The sequence below is a fragment of the Sinocyclocheilus anshuiensis genome, unplaced genomic scaffold (genome assembly GCF_001515605.1).
Source record: "Sinocyclocheilus anshuiensis isolate Anshui unplaced genomic scaffold, SAMN03320099.WGS_v1.1 scaffold361, whole genome shotgun sequence".
In the NCBI taxonomy this organism is placed as follows: Eukaryota; Metazoa; Chordata; class Actinopteri; order Cypriniformes; family Cyprinidae; genus Sinocyclocheilus; species Sinocyclocheilus anshuiensis.
The window spans coordinates 196,915-207,400 of NW_015540848.1; the positions used below are offsets into that span (position 1 = coordinate 196,915).

At 38.7% G+C, this 10,486-nt stretch overlaps 1 pseudogene; it reads left to right on the forward strand.

The window, feature by feature from the left end:
• The first annotated feature begins 8,183 nt into the window (after positions 1-8,183).
• The window catches only part of LOC107687631 (excitatory amino acid transporter 2-like), a 14,934-nt pseudogene continuing 12,631 nt past the window's right edge, over positions 8,184-10,486 (forward strand).

Here is a 10,486-nt window from a genome sequence, read left to right on the forward strand (position 1 = left end):
AAACAAGTAGTAACATTTAAAAATTTCTAGATGAACATCCAACTAAAACATTTCATTTAAAATAAAAACATTCCATTAACAATGTATAAATAATATTTGTGTGCTAATGTTTTGAAAATGTTATTAAAGACAAGATAACTTTGAAGGAAAATTCTATTAATGTTAATAGAAGAACTCTGTGAACTTTGAGAGAACCTTGCCAGAACGTTAGCAAAAGTTCTGGCGATGTTCCCTGTTAGATGGGATGGTGAATAAATAATGACAGTATTTTCATTTTGGCTGAAATATCCCTGTAAAGGCCAGGTGTTTAAAAGAAGTGTATTGAAGCCGAGAAACACTGTCACATTAGTATTATTACATTATCTAACTCTGGACACATAAAACCAGCTGACACCGTAATGGGTCATTTAACATATTCAGTATTCGGTTTCCTCTGCATTCAACTAGGACCGGACAGATCTAATAATATATGTCATGAAAAGTAGAAAAAAGTCACGAGGGTCTTTGTTCATATAGACATTAACTGCAAAAAAATTTGAATCATATTAAGTCATTTATGTCTTTTACTCAATATGCTACCAGATTCCATACAGATGTTTTATGGGGAAAACTTTAATTAACCTGCGGCAATGTTTGTTTTGATACAGTTTGGCACACTGAGTTCTTATGTATTCTTTTCTTTCCACATCAAATAAATTGAGGTGAGTGGTTGGAGCCTAAAGAGTTGGTTTGCTACTGATTAAAGCCTTCAGGGCAGAGTATGTAGTCAGTAAGTAATGTTTTAGCAGAGCACTTTGAGTTCTCAGCAGTGAATCTGGACGTGTTTAAACCATTACATCCAGGAGATCTAATGTGCCTGTGTGTGTGGTAATATCATACCGTTGTTGTGAATCTGAGTGATGCATCAATCACCACATTTTTTATAAGGTTCTCAGCAGCCAAACACAGCCATAAAAGTGAAGTTTTCAGGTGACGGGATGACAGTTACTCAATCTTTCTGTGTCCTATGACTAAGTTGTGAGGCATTTGATGTGATTCTACATATGCAAATACCTGTCCCAAGCCCCGCCCCCCTCAGCATCATATATATACAGCATCATATATATATATATATATATATATATATATAGAGGAAACAGAGCCACATCGCCATCCAGTGGGTAGAAGTGGGACACATTAAGATAAAACTTGTCCTACATCTTAAATCATTCAGAATGCCACAGTTATTTCTCCATCTTTCTCTTCATTTACATATCCTCCAAATTCTGATGTAATTCATGTAGTATGGCAGTGCTTTTTTTCTTTTTCTTTTTTTTTTAAATCCCAATTAGGTTTTAGTTAGATTAGGTATATCTCTCTGTGCCTGTCTATGTGACTTATCCATCCGTCCGTCCGTCCGTCTGTCTGTCTGTCTGTCTGTCCGTCCATCTATCTATCTGTCCGTCTGTCCATCCGTCCGTCCATCCATCAGTCTGTCCATCTATCTATCTGTCCGTCCGTCCATCCATCAGTCTGTCCATCCATCTATCTGTCCATCTATCTATCTATCTGTCCGTCCGTCTGTCCATCTATCTGTCCATCTATCTATCTATCTGTCCGTCCGTCCGTCCATCCATCAGTCTGTCCATCCATCTATCTGCCCATCTATCTATCTATCTGTCCGTCCGTCTGTCCATCCATCTATCTGTCCATCTATCTATCTATCTGTCAGTCCGTCCGTCCATCCATCAGTCTGTCCATCCATTTATCTGTCCATCTATCTATCTATCTGTCCGTCTGTCTGTCTGGCCATAATTCAATGAATAAGTCTGATTATGTATTAGTTGGTGAAAGCAGACACAGTTGACAAAATAACAGGATATTGGAGGATTAATAAAATAGATTTGATTGGGATAGTGTCAGTGTGAAAATGAGAAAAAGAGGGATGAGAGAGCAAAAGAGAGAGAGGCTGAGCAAGCAAGCCAGGCTCAGGGAATCAAACCGTTTTTATTAATCTGAGAATTTTCTCAGATGATGCAAAGACTGTGACTTTGCCTCATCTCTTTCTCGCTCTCTCTCACACTCCATCTCTCTCTTTCTCACCCTCTGTCAATTCTTTTCACATGTCTCTTTCCTAATGCCTAAATCTTGTTGGATGGGAGACGGCACAACGGTACAGGTAAGACTATGAACTATTGCATGTTACTGTTCTTGTTTCTGTTTAAACTTGTCCCTTACCTTCTCAGTATGCCATAGAACTTTATCTATATTTTTGTTCATGCTTCATTTAATTGGGCTTATTATATTATGACATGCTAAAACACCGTATATTGGACATAAAGTCCTTTACATGAGTTCTTGCACATGATTATCATCGGTCATCCATGATTGTTGAAGCATGCACGGCATTTCTTTTTTGCCTTTAAATTCCTCTCAGTGTTGTCACTGCACATGTCATTGCTGCAAACTTAACAGCACATATCAGTTAACAAATAGCCCTGGTTGGGCATTTTTGGAGCGTAGTGGTAGTGTGAAGTGTCAGAGAGATGATGGATGGTTTTAAGAGTGCAGATTATGAATGAGGCATGCTTCATTAGAGGTACTAGTGAAAGAGGAGTCAACCAGCCGTAGATAGATCGCTAGATTGAGACATATATCGGTGTCACCATGAGTGGAGACCAGGGTGGCTTCAGAAATGAAGTAACAAAAGAGTTGATTCTGCAGACATGGAGCTTAAAGACAGATTGACAGGGATTTAGGAAGGTAAAATGAGGGTTCCTCGGGGCTCAGTTAGGGAAAAACTTGCAGTAGAGAAACGGAGAAGGGGGAATTGGGGATTTATAAATTGCAAAGCTTTAGCAGGGTGAGGCGAGCAGATGTGATAGACAGTCTGTGTTTAAGGAGTTCAAACAACAGATTAATACACTCAGATTATAGTCAGAGATAGAGGGGTAAGGGGGAGGGTGTGTGCAAGTTTGTGTGTGTGTGTGTGTGTGTGTGTGTGTGTGTGTGCACGGATGTGTGTGGTTAAGCAAGATGACCCATACATGTCTGCACATGCAAAGGAATAAGCCCCCAGATGGACTTACACACATCTACCTGCAGATGTGCATGATCACCCTTTCGAAGTTAACCACAGGCAAAATAATTAAAAACATTCTTACTTTACAGTATGCATACATCGTATTGCTTTACATCAGTCTAAAATAGCATTGACAACACCAGTGTCATTGATTTGATTCCCAGGGAATGCATGACCTCAAAAAACATATACCATGAATGCAATGTAAGTTGTATGGGATATAAACATCTGCCAAATACGTAAATGTAGTGTAGATATTTAAAAGCAAGTTTAAAATGCTGATTAATACAATTGTTTATTGGTTGGAATGTGATAGAGTACATAAGATTTTTTCCTATAACAATAAAGAATTCCTGTATTTCAAACTGTAGAACACAGTGCTAACAACATCAACAAGATCATGTAACATGCAAAGTGGCTTAAGTATTTATCTGAAATGTATGTGACCCATCCATATATAATGAGATTATGTGGATGGGTCTAATTTGCATAGTTCATGTGTGAGGTTGAATGATAACTATGGTGTCCAGTCTGTCACTGTGTTGCTTCCATTTTCTCACTGAGGCAGGGAGTTATGGGATTATATCTCTATCCCCTTGCAAAGCCCACACCAAACAATCAACCTCAGAAAATAATCCACACACACACATTCTGGTCAGCTATCCTTGTAGGGACTCTCCATAGGCGTAATGGTTTTTATACCGTACAAACCGTATTTTCTATCGCCCTACACCTAAACCTACCTGTCACAGGAAACTTAATGCATTTTTACTTTCTCAAAAACACTCATTCTGTATGATTTATAAGCTTTTGTACCCATGGGGACCTCAATTTAGGTCCCCACCGTGACACGAGTCCCTATGAGTCTGTGTGTATTCAGGTTTAAGTCCTCACCAGGATATATAAACCTATAATAGACACACACACACACACACATAGACCACTAATTCAGACATCCGAACACACCTTGTCATCAATGGTGATTCTGGCGGTCAAGATACGACATGATTCTCCCTTATCCTCCCAAAATGTATAATTACCCAGCTATGTTGAAATCTTAGTTTATCTTAGTATTTTATCTTGAAAACAAGCAAAAAGAATAAGTGATCAATAAATAATAAAACATAGACATATGCATATGAAAATGCAAAAATCACTATAATAATAAACCAAGCAAACAGAAACTGAAAACACAATGTATCCTGAAACAAACATCCATAAGAAAAGGTCTTATTCTTCAGTAGTTCTCCTGTTCAGTTTAAGCCACTAATTGGACGAAGTTATCTGTAATGTGACAGAAATGTGGTTGTTCAAACTTGTTACATAACTTTTTCATTTTGTTTGACATTGCTATCTTCCACACCGTTACTGAAGCTCCTGCAAAGAAGGGCAGCCAAACCACAAGAAACACATTCTTACCTCCTCCAATTTACCTCCAGAAAAAAAAAGAAAAAAAAACAGCTATGTGGTTAGCAGGTGTCCCAGTGTGACGATTTTAATAGCAGTTTTAGTCAGCTGGTCAAGATCTGGAGACTAGCTAAACTGTCTTAAACCAGGCTTGGTCAAGGTTTAGCTCCATACACTAATCTTTTTGTCACTTTTTAATGCTTATTTTGCTTCTTGGCTAGCTTTCTAAAGGGATTCCCCCAGGCCTTTCTGTCTTCCAGGGATTTTGGTTTGACCAACATCAAGTCTTCTGACTGGAGGAGTAAAAGTGATATATCTTTATCTAACATCGTTTGGCACACCGATTAACACAATCAGAATCTTTCATTTCTACACTGTGATCTACAAAAGGAGGCCAACCGAGATTGTATTTTTTGTTTTTTTTGGTAAGCTGTAGTTTTGCCTGTGGCTAATCGTTTCATCCATTCCATTCCTGAGCATCCTGTTCTGTCATAAAGAGCTTGCCACTGTAAACCGAACTTGTTCTGTTTGAGATGGCGAAAATCCAGCAGCTTAGTTCGGCTAAGCTTTAGGCTTTTGTTTGGTTGCTTGTTTGAGGAATGATCTCAGCTAATGTTCAGTAAGTGGAGGAAATAAATAGTGTCTAAGTTTACCTATACTGTGCATTAGGGTTCATGTAATTTTTGCAGGACCCTTTCGACACCAATAGCCTCATGGACAGCACGCCGACATACAGCGCCGTCGCATCGGGCATCCCGAGTTCGTGTCCCGGCTTGTGGACCTTTCTCGATCCCGTCCCCCCTCTCTCTCTCTCCCACTTTGCTTCCTGTCTAAATACTGTCCTGTCACAATAAAAAAGGCAAAATGCCAAAAAATAAATCTTAAAAAAAAAAAATAATAATTACAAGGCCCTTTAGAATGCTTAATTCCCATTGGCCAGCTGCGGAATTCATTGGTCACCGTATCTGACCACTCCGGCGCTACTCTCGTGTCTCTCATATTACTATCGCACGATGAACTTGATTTTCCGCATTTCGTACAAACACAAATAGCACCATCTTGTGTCTTATCGATTGTAGCAAGACCTTAGAGGACTTTGGCATTTGTATTGCTGTAAAATTGTCTTGCTGCTAGGCCGATTGATTTGTATATTGCTTCAATGTAATACACGGGTAAAAGTATAAAATAATTGCACAGCAAATAAAAATTTCATGGCCTAATTTTTTAATCTGGTGAGTAAAGCATAATATCCACTTTGCATCAGAGCCCTAATTACCCTGTCAGGTTTATTTTGCAATAATTTTGGAAGGCATTAATCCTTGCATACAGGGCCGTCGCAACGGGGGTGCGAGGCCCTGTGCGAAGTTGACATGCAAGGTCCTCTGCAATTGTGTGTGTGTGTGTGTGTGGGGGGGGTTGCTATAGTAACGAACGCAACTTTAACACACATCTGATGATTGTGATGCCGAGCTCACTGACATGTTTGCGCACGAATCTTGGTCACGCACACGCTCATAAGAATTGTAAGATCTACTGCATAATAATAATAATAATAATAATAAAGCAATTAAATAATTAAAGGATTAAATGTGATTTATGGGAATAAGTAAAGAAGAATGCTAAAATAAGTTCTAGGTTTGTAGTTATATATGAAGTAGTAATCAATTTACACTTATTTGAAAGTAATATTTTATTTTAAAATGTGCACATTCACTCTTATTCGTATGTCTAATAGTCGAAAACGCAAACGTCTCTTGTCACGTTCATTTATGATTTACATGAATCATGATCGTATATTTTCAATTCAAAACGGCAAAACTTCATAAAAAGTTTAGTAGTTTGCATCACTAGATATCTAGCGTAGCGTCAGTTCTGGCAGGTCACGTTAGTCAAGCTCGCATCAGCTGACTCTCAGCTGATCCCCATCAACCTATGGGAATACGACACCTATCTAAGTATTCATATATAAGGTCCTGCAGTAGTATCAGCAGTTTTCGCATTGCTCAATAGCTAATTACCCTCCTCCATCCCCAACTCCTCTTCTGTCAGTCAGGATTCAGCCTTCTGATTCTCCTTGAATCAGACTAATTCTAAAATGTGTACATAACATTATTGAACTATAACGATATCTGCAATACATTTATGTTGGTTCTGTTCTGTTTACCCTGGGGGGTTATCGCTGCTCTCCCTGCTCTCATCCATGCTAGGCTACATGGATGCGCAGGGAGTTCTTGCCCAGAACGGAACCATACCGCCAATCCAAACTGTATGCTAATTGTCAATCATCTTTGACGATAGTGGTCCTGACAGAAAATCTATTATTGTCGGTCGCTGAACATTTCTATCGTAAAACAGTTTTCTAATACAGTACTACTTGCATCTTTCCACAAACACTCATTGCGTTGTGACAGTGACAGTAAGACCCGCCTTCTTTGATTTGATTTTGCCGATCATTCTCGATCATTTTGACATTGACGAGCGCTGTTGGACCACTGAGGCAGACCAGCATATAAGTTTAACTTTTAAAACTTTTTGTCATCCTAACAACAAACAGCTTTACTCATTCTTATACACAGTCTTATACTGCCTATCAGCTATGACTATTTTAGTCTTTAGAAGGACAAAATGGGTGGAAAAACAGTAATAAAAACTAGACATAAATGACATAAAATACAGGCCAGGAGCAAGGCCCTCTAGAGGCGCAAGGCCCTGCGCGGTCGCACACTTGGCACAGCTCTTGCGACGGTAATGCTTGCATATTCCATATGCGCTCTTTTTAATTTTTGGTCTTTGTACGCATGCACCAGGTGGACGTTTTTAGGCTGTTGCACAACGTCTGGGTTTGTTCAGTGCTTCACACTGTCTGCTTTGCATTTTTTGATGCTGATTAGAAAAAGTTAATCTAAAAACAGGTCTTGATATTCCATCTCAGATTCTGTGTGAATGGCACTTAATGCAGCACTGGGCCCAAATAATGGCACAATATCTTACCGAATATTGCAATATCGCAAATTTTGCTCAAACATATCCATGGAAACTCAGCAGACAACCAGAAGTAGCTGTAGTTTTCTATATCTGAGCAATGTTCTAAACCTGTATCATTTTTTTCTTCTTCATTGGAACATAAAAGAAGATTTTTTTGCGATATTACCGGTGAACTACCACTTTAATATCATCTTCTGACTGACAGCCAAAGCTCTTACATTATAGGTGACCAATCCTCTTCATGTTCTTATTCATAAATCAGTCTGGATTGGTGGAAAAAAAAAGGGTCACATACAGTACTTTATCGGGGGAGGGATGCATTGTGACTCTGGCTGATCTTACAGACCTGCATCATGGCTTAAGAGCACATGAATTATGCATTTCATTGTGAGAGTAATTTTTATTATTGCAAAGGCTAACAATTTTTTTCATGAATTGTCTTTGTGCCTTACTTGTTGACTGTCTTTCCTCAATGTTTCACTAACATCCTGACCTTAAAATGATTTGGTTACAACCTGTAACCTCCTCTCTGAAAAACAAAGCAGCTCTCCAAAAAAAGGGATTAGCAGAATGTAGCAGCGCTTCATTTTTATAGGTGCAGTTCTGGCATGTTGTTGCCTGCGTTTGAATGCGGAGACCTTCGTGAAAACAGGTTTAAGCGCACGACGGAAAATTGTGAGGTATTGTAAAAAGGGATGCAGACTCACGGGTCATAAGCTTCTCTTTCGCACTCTCTCTCTCTTCTCCCATGAGGCTTCACAGAGGATTATGTTTGTGCAATTGAAACTTGGCAAATGACTTCCCTCCCTCCCCCTCCAAAAAAAAAAAAAAAACATTTCAGCAATGCTGCCAATCTGTCTTTATGTCTGAGCAGCAACTGTTGTTTTAGTTTAAATCTGAGATGAAGAACAAACAGATGAACAGGACCGGGAACATCCAGAGAAAGAACGAGAAATGCAGGTCAAAGAGTCAGAACCAAACAGCACCAAAAAAACGGTAAGAAGAGAAAGGGCAAAAAGGCCAAAATGGGAAAGTCGGGTGAGTATTTCTCTAATCTAGTTAAAAGACACAAGAATTATTCTTCATGATGATGCAATTCACAAATGTTTGTCGCTCTGTCTTTCAGCTCTTGCTTTCTTCTGAACACGTGTGTTTATTCTATATGTCTCATTACTCAACCCTCAGTTTCTCCTACCTCAATCAAGTGTCCGGCTTCAGGCAGATGTTTATAATGGGCCGAGGCTAATGAAATGTTTATCGGCCCCACTTGGCAGTCATATGGTATTCTAAAGGAGCAGGAGCTGTGTATTATTCCCATATGGAGGTTTGACAGTGTATATATGGGTGTGTCTGTGTGTGCGTGTAAGGGAGCACTTGAAAAGTAGCAGTTTAGAATATTAAAAGATTGAAAGGGGGTTATAATGTTTTCCTGCAAGGCTTTGTGGTTTTGTTCCTTTGCGATCGGTGATCTCAGTGACTTCCAAACCGAACCAGGCCTCCATTTCAGCATCATTTGATTTCTCATTATAAAAGAGGCAGAGCGTTATAGGAGAAACAGCTGTAACATGCACGTGATGTGAGGTGGTGAATAAGTAAATCTCTTGCTTGACTGTTTCGGACGATCATACAGATGACGGAATTGCCAACTGCTTGATGCGGATGAGAAAAGCAACATGTTGTGTGGTGCAGATGTTGCTTGGGAAGTTTCTAATAAACCTTTTGTTTATTTATGCATTTTAGATTGTCAGTACAAAGACTTGGTCATAGTCAGTCATAAATAAATCATTTAAAGATTAAGAAGAAGAATACAATCAAATGAGGCTGTGCGATACATTGACCTCCAGTGTCATGAGCATAAACGGCGACAGATGAAAATAATAATGACCAATTATGGTAATGTGGTGTGTTATGTGTCGGCATGCTCACGTAAACACAACAGAGGGTCGTTCAAGGCTTTCAGATGCAATTTCATGAACCTGTCATCACACTCCTGCTGTAATATAGGCCTGTGTTGCTGAGGCAAAACATTGTGACCAGTGCATTAGTTCTGAGGGTGTTAATCTCATCTACAACTACAGTTCATCAGTCTCAGACATCGCTGCAGTTACTTCATCTATCTCTGTGGTCTTTGTGTTTTTCTATTACTAATATGACTTTTATACACACGCTAAGTTTGTTGTCATTCTGGTGAATTGTTTTGCTTAGTCACTGCTCATTAGCATGATAGAAAGAGAGCTTGGGGTATTGGGAAAGATATTTTTCATTGTTATTCGTCATTGCACTAGTATTTGTATAGAGCAATTTTTAGAAACAGGGCGTGACGAAGGAAGTTTGTCAGAGCTGGAGAAAGCAATCCCTTAGCATTCCCATTTATCTTAATGGCTATTACTCAGCTTCCGTACGTTCTGTGCAAGATGATAACCACCTTCCTCAATGCCTGACTTAAAGCATAGATCGCTTTTTTGTGATTTTTCTTGTTCTGGCTAATTAAAGAACGTAAACAGAGCTATTCTAAGCTAGCAGTTCAAGCTGTTAAGTGAAGACTGATCGAAAAGATTTGTTGAAAATTTAAATTTGCTTTGAATTTGAAATTTGAATTTGACATTTTTTATTTTTAAGACAATGAATTAAAATACAATAAACATTAGTATATTTTATACTATTATTTTTAGTAGTAAAGAATAAATACATTGTAAATAAACACACACACGTTGGGTTTCCATGTTTTGTGGGTACATCCCATAGACATAGTGGTTTATACTGTGCAAACACTATTTCCTATCCCCTTACCCTAACCCTACCCCTCACACAAATCTTTCTGCATTTTTAGATTTTCCAAAAACTTCATCCAGTGTGATTTATCAGCTGTTTTGCTAATTTGGATCAAAAAAGGATTTTGGATATCTTTGTGGGGACATATTGTTCCCATAACGTAGGGCAGTGTTTCCCAACCTTTTTTTAGTCGCGGCACCCTTTGGAAATTTTAACAAACTTGTGGCACCCTACAAAATTAATTTTGTCACAATATTTGAA